Genomic DNA, 6,557 nt, shown 5'->3' with positions numbered 1-6,557 from the left:
CTCTTGTAAATTAGAACCTCGGTTAGATCCTCATGTGATGCTGAGTCGACTCTACAGGTTTCCGTTCATGACTGCATGCGGCTGGGGAACGAGACCCTAGGATCCCAGTTTCTTCTGGAAGGGCTGGCTGGCACAAAGTTGAGGCCCTTGCTCTTCGAGATCTTTCTGCTGGTCTACATAATGGCTATGGTTGGGCACCTGGGCATCGTCAGCCTTACTGTGCTGGACTCCCGACTCCACCCCTCCCACCATGTACTTCTTCTTAGCCAACCTGTAGCTGCAGGACACTGCCTATATCTCCAACACGGTGCCCCGGCACTGGCACGCCTGCTGGCGGCAGTGTGGCCTGTGCCCCACGGAGCTTGCCTCACCCAGATGATCTTCACTCACGTCCTAGCACCTGGGAGTGCCTCCTGACCACAGCTGTGGCCGGTGATGGCTCTGCGGCCCTCTGCCAGCTGCTGCACTACTGAGACCTCATGGGCCAGGGGACCGGCACGGGGCTGGACCCCACTGCCTGCCTGCTCGCCTTGGCCAGTGCCCACCCACAGCACCCTGGCCGCTCTGCTCCAGCTCTGCGGGCCTCGCCTCCTCACCCACTTCTTCCAGGTCCTCCGCCCGCCAACCAAGCTCTCTCGCTCCCGCACGTGGGCCACCAAGCTTCCCCTGTTCTTCTTCAGTTTTGCGGTGGCCCTCGCACCCCAGGCCCTGGTTGTGCCCTGGAAGCATTTCCATCCTGGTGTTTGATTCTAATACGTTGTTTTCTATTTGTGGAGGCGAAACACGGTCATTGGCTGAGCTGTGCACTTCCAGAAACTTATAAGGTGACACCGGGAACATGCCCTCTGGGGTCTCACCACCCAGAGAGATGCCCTGGGTACATCTTGCTGGGTGCTTCCAGGCTTCTTTGGGAACTACAAAGGTATGCGCGTGCAGAGTTCCAGGGAGGACAGCAAAACCCAAATCACAGTGTGTTCACACTTCCCGGTGCTTAGACATGTTGCAGTTTTTCCCACTAGGATACACACTCAATATAAAATCATTCATGCCTTACGCCAAGGCGTGTTGTTAGAAAGTAAAAATGCCTCATCACCTCAGGGTCTGTGGTAACCACGAGGAACAGTTTCGTGTGTGTTCTTGCAGGTTTTTCCCCAGGATATAGTGACCTGCAACCGTGACTCTTTTTTTACATCAATAGGATCCTACTGATAAAGTAGGCAGATTAGAACTGAGCTGCAGGCAGGGGCCCTGACAGTAGGGGACATGTTACAAGCCTCAGGGCACAGCATCCTGATTGTGGCTTTGAATGTCTTGCCTTGGGGCTTCCAAGGGGGAAGAGTGGGTGGGGGAGGAGGAGGGGACAAGAGATGGAGGTGGTGGGTGGAGGAAGGGGAAGGGGAGGAGACTAAAGGGAAAAGAGAGGGGAGTGGGATGGGGGAGGAGAGGGGAGGAGGAAGGAGGAGAAGGGGAAAGGGGGAAGTGGAAGGAGGGAGAAGGGGAGGAGGAGGGGAGGAGGGGAAAGGGGGAGGAGGGAGAAGGGGGAGGGCTGCTAACAGACCAGGACCCACGCGGCTGAGGCCACCTGCTCTCCTCTTCCACCTCAGCCCCAGGGTCACCTATGGCTTCATTATCACAGATGTACACTGGGTTTCACCCCCACCCCAACTGGTAGGAGCCCCTTAGATGAGACACAACGTTGGTCGGAGACCCCGCTACCAGCCTTAACCCGTGACCTCTGCAAACAAACAAGGAAAGACCCCCCAGCCCGGGTGCAATCACTGGCTCCGGGCATGCCGCCTCTCCCTCCTTGAGATTGTACTGTCCTTAATAAGCTAGTTTGTGCTGTCACCTTCCTTCTGGCTGGCTTTCTGTGAGAGTGGGTCCTCGTGTCACTCATGGGGGATCCGAGAACCAAGAGCCCCGTGCACCCAAGGAGGACTCCACCACCCGCAACAATACTGTGCCTCAAATTGGCTGCTTCTGATTCTTTTCCCGCAGATACCAGGTTCTTGCGATTTGTACAACTTCCTGCTGGGCTCTGTCTACTTATGTCTTTATTTCTAGGAGTTATTTGCATTTTAAAGGCATTAGATTTAGTGTACCATTTGGGTTACTGACGTTTTCCTGACTTGTTGCTTGTCGTTTTATCTTATTTATCATGTTTCTTCCATAACAGAGATCAGCACCTTTGTGTAATTAGACATTGGTGTTCTTTGTTGTTTATTCGATTTTTCCTTCTGGATTTTGCATCCTGCTTTGTTTACTATTTGAGTCATGAATGCTTTGCTCACCTGAGTCCCAGTTGGATGCTTTTATGGTGTCTCTACCACAAATCACTTGACAGACACTTCCTTGTATCCAGACACTGGTTCATTTTTGTTCACACGTGGCTTCTGGGTTTTGTATCCTGCATACATTTCTTCATCAGGGCTTTCTCCTTTGACTTTAATGGTTTCATATTTCCTATTTAATTGTATGCTTTGATTTTTTTCTCCCACTTCAGCATTGATCCTTTTAGAAATATATTTTTCTGTAAAAGGCAAGTTCAAGACCAGATTTCTTTCTCTTCTGACTTGAATAATCCCAATAAATTCACCATTGTTCTTTAGATACTCTTTCTCTTTAAAAAAGATCTATGAAAAAAAAAATCTATGTATTGCCATGAGGGCGAGGGAGAAGGAGAGCATCATCAAGCAAACCCACCCCTGAATGCCAAACCCTATGTGGGCCTCAATCCCACATCCCCGAAACCATGACCTGAGCCAAAACCAACAGTCGGATGCGTACTCCACTGAGCCACTCAGGGGCTCCTTATGGACACTTTCAAGCTTGGTGTCTCTCTGGCTCCTGACTCGTAGTTTTACATCTTTTTCTCCAGTCACATCTCTGGCTTGGTTCCTTAGAATACTGCTTGTGTCCTGGCTGATAAACCCTCCCTTCCCATGAGAATATGGGTCCTGCTTTTGATTTTGGACATCAACTTTGTTTTGCGGCCCCCTATCTTGCCCTATCTCCTCATATCATTCACTTTACTGTATAGCAGAATAATGTTCCCTCATCCCTTAACTGGGTAATATGCTATCATCACAGAAATCTGGATAAATATGCCATGGAGGAAATTACAGTCCCTACAAATTAGGAGCTCAATAACCTGAAATCTCTATCACGACTAAAACTCGGACTGTGTATATTTTCCCATATCTATGTGTATGCCGTCTTTTGAAACAAAATACTTGTAACAGCATTATTAATAAAGGCTTTTTATTAAAAAAAAAAGAAGAAGAAGAAAAGGAAAGACCCAAATGCTGTTCCCCAATGCAAGAGGCCTCTAATCTACCCACTGATGCCCCAACCTTTTCTCTCTCATCCCCTTCTTGTCCTCAGGTTTCTCCCTGCACCTTTGCCAAGGCAATCCAAGCTGAGCCAATCAAGTCTCTCTGTCTGTCGGTCTGTCTTCCTCCGTCTCTGTCTCTCTCTCTTCTCCCATACCAATCCCAATTTTCTCCACTGTATCCTTAAGGTCATTTCCTCAGGGAGGCCATCCCAGTGCGCTCAACGTGGACTGGACAGAGAAATAAATGTGCAAGAATAAAGTCAGATGTGCGCTTAGACTTTGATGAAGATGACATTTTAATTCAGTAGGGATATATGGATTATGTGATAAATGATGTTGAGACACGTGACTAACCTTGGGCAGGGGAAGAGACAAAGTTAGACCAATGGTATTTTTCACACCAAAATAAATTTCTAGTGTATTAACATTTTAAAGTACCAAAAGACGTTATGGATGACAAACTTTACACTTTTACAGTAGGTAAGGCTTTCTATTGGACACAAATTACAGATATCAAAATGGAAAAAATCTCCCACTGAAATACATCTCAAAATTTTAAAGACCCTCTGTCTAGAAAAGAAGTTAACAAGGATGCAGGGAAGCAATGAAGAAGGAAAGTGTTTTCAAATGATGACAAGATTTGGTATCTTTAATATGTAAAGAGCATTCATGGATCAATAAGTAAAATGTGCCTATTTGAATTTAAAAACACAGGTAAATGATATGAATGGACGGTTCTCAGAAGAAGAGACACCCCTGTCTCAATGTCATAGGACTGGTTGTCAAGCCACATTAAAGATCAAAAGAAAGTGAAACCGTATTGAGGTATGATCTTAGTGAGCATATGGGGAAAGATTTAAAAGACTGAAAATGTCCTATTTGGGGTAGGTGATGGGCTGAGCTGTATCTCCCTGCCTACACAAAGTCCTGTGTTGAAATCCTAAACACTAATGGGCCTGCATCTGGATGGAGATAGGGACTTTAAGGAGATCATTAGGTTAAACAGAGTCTTATGGGTGGGCCCCTACTCTGACCGGACTGGTGTCCTTGTAAGAGGAGGAACAGGCACCAAAGAGCTCGCTTCCTCTCTCTCCACACCCTCAAGCAGGAGACCTCCCCAGAAAGCAATGGTGCTGGCACCATGCTCTTTGACTTGGAGTCTCCAGAACTGAGAGAATATACATTTCTGTTGTTTAAGGCACTTATCGTGTGGTCTTTTGTCATGGCGGCCTGAGCTGACAAATACAGGGAGGGGGGAGGTCAGAAGATGGACACTTGCCTCCACAGTTGGTTGGAGTCGAATTGGCGCGACCATTTGGGAGGAGAATTTGGTAATACGTGTCAGATGCTTTCACAGGACCTTCCCCTGAGGCGCCTGGGTAGCTCATGCGGCAGAGCAGGCGAGTCTTGACCTCGAGGTAGTGAGTTTGAGCCCACATTGGGTGTGGAGTTTATTTAAGACAAGAAGAAGGAGAGGGAGAAAACAAAAGAAAAGGGCTTATTCCCTGACCTAACACATCCCCTTCTGAACATCTACTGTATGTAACACATTACACAACAACAAATGTACCAGTTACTCATTTATTTCAGCATAGTTTATGATAGTGAAAATTAGAAACAACTTAGAGGTAGGCCGACCTACAGGAGACCGGTTAGCATAGTCATGCGACGTACCTTGTGCAGCAGGTGATGCAGCCACTGAGAATACCGTGGAAGCCATGAGCTTCTCCATCTCCACCCAATAGCCTGCTTCTGGGCCAATCTTGGAAACACTATCTGGAAACGGGTGGCCCTTCCTCTTGTCCCTCTCCTGCATCTGCCCTGTGCTGTCCCTACCCTCCTCCTTTGGAGTCTTACACACAAAAGTCTCCTGTTTCCTCCTTTTGTACCATAATGTGGCTTGATTGGTAGGGAGCCGATCCCTTAGCAAGAAAACAGGCCCATGTTGCCCTTGAAGTGAAGGAGGCCAAGTTCTCACGTCATGGCAGGGGCTTATATAATGAATCATGGCAGGGGGTTAAATAATGAACCAAACCATGGTTTCTCAGGCCAGTAATAGGTGAGACATTCCTCCTTCAGCCCGGGAATGATCCTAAAGTACTGTATGTAGAAAACCCAAAAGACTCTACCCCAAGATTGCAAGAACTCATACAGCAACTCAGCAATGTGGCAGGATAGAAAATCAATGCCCAGAAATCAGTGGCATTTCTATACACTAACAATGAGACTGAAGAAAGAGAAATTAATGAATTGATCCCATTTACAATTGCACCAAAAGCCATAAGATACCAAGGAATAAACCTTACCAAAGAGGTAAAAGATCTGTATTCTAATAACTACAGAACACTTCTGAAAGGAATGAAGGAAGACACAAAGAGATGGGAAAACATTCCATGCTCATGGATTGGAAGAATTAATATTGAAAATGTCTATGCTACCCAAAGCAACTTACACATTCGATGCAATCCCTATCAAAATACTATGCATTTTCTTCACAGAATTGCAACAAATAATCCTAAGATTTGTATGGAACCAGAGGAGACCGCAAATAGCCAGAGGAATGTTGAAAAAGAAAACCAAAGCTGGGGCATCACAATGCCTGACTTCAAGCTGTATGACAAAGCTGTGATCATCAAGACAGTGTGGTGCTGGCACGAAAACAGACACACATAGATCCATGGAACAGAGTAGAGAATGCAGAAATGGACCCTCAACTCTGTGGTCAACTCATCTTTGACAAAGCAGGAAAGAATATCCACCGGAAAAAAGACAGTCTCTTCAATAAATGGTGCTGGGAAAATTGGACACCCACACGCCGAAGAATGAAACCGGACCATTCTCTTACACCACACACAAAGATAAACTCAAAATGGATGAAAGATCTAAATCTGAGATAGGAATCCACCAAAATGCTAGAGGAGAACACAGGCAACAACCTCTTTGACCTCGGCCACAGCAACTTCTTGCCAGACAATGCTATTAAGGCAAGGGAAACAAAAGTGAAAATGAACTCTTGGGACTTAATCAGGATAAAATCTTCTGCACAGCAAAAGAAACAGTCGACAACCCAAAAGGGAACCTACAGAACGGTAGAAGATATTTGCAAATGACATATCAGATAAAGGGCTAGTATCCACGATCTATAAAGAACTTATCAAACTCAACACCCAAAAGACAAACAATCCAGTCAAGAAATGGGCAGAAGGGATCCCTGGGTGGCGCG

At 46.4% G+C, this 6,557-nt stretch overlaps 1 pseudogene; it reads left to right on the top strand.

Annotated features, from left to right (window-relative positions):
- The first annotated feature begins 250 nt into the window (after positions 1-250).
- LOC112668519 (olfactory receptor 3A1-like) lies at positions 251-747 on the top strand (annotated as a pseudogene).
- The last annotated feature ends 5,810 nt before the right edge of the window (positions 748-6,557 follow it).

This window comes from Canis lupus, chromosome X (assembly GCF_003254725.2).
Source record: "Canis lupus dingo isolate Sandy chromosome X, ASM325472v2, whole genome shotgun sequence".
Lineage (NCBI taxonomy): Eukaryota > Metazoa > Chordata > Mammalia > Carnivora > Canidae > Canis > Canis lupus.
Note: the sequence above shows the minus strand (reverse complement) of the source record. Positions and strands in the feature narration are given on the sequence as shown.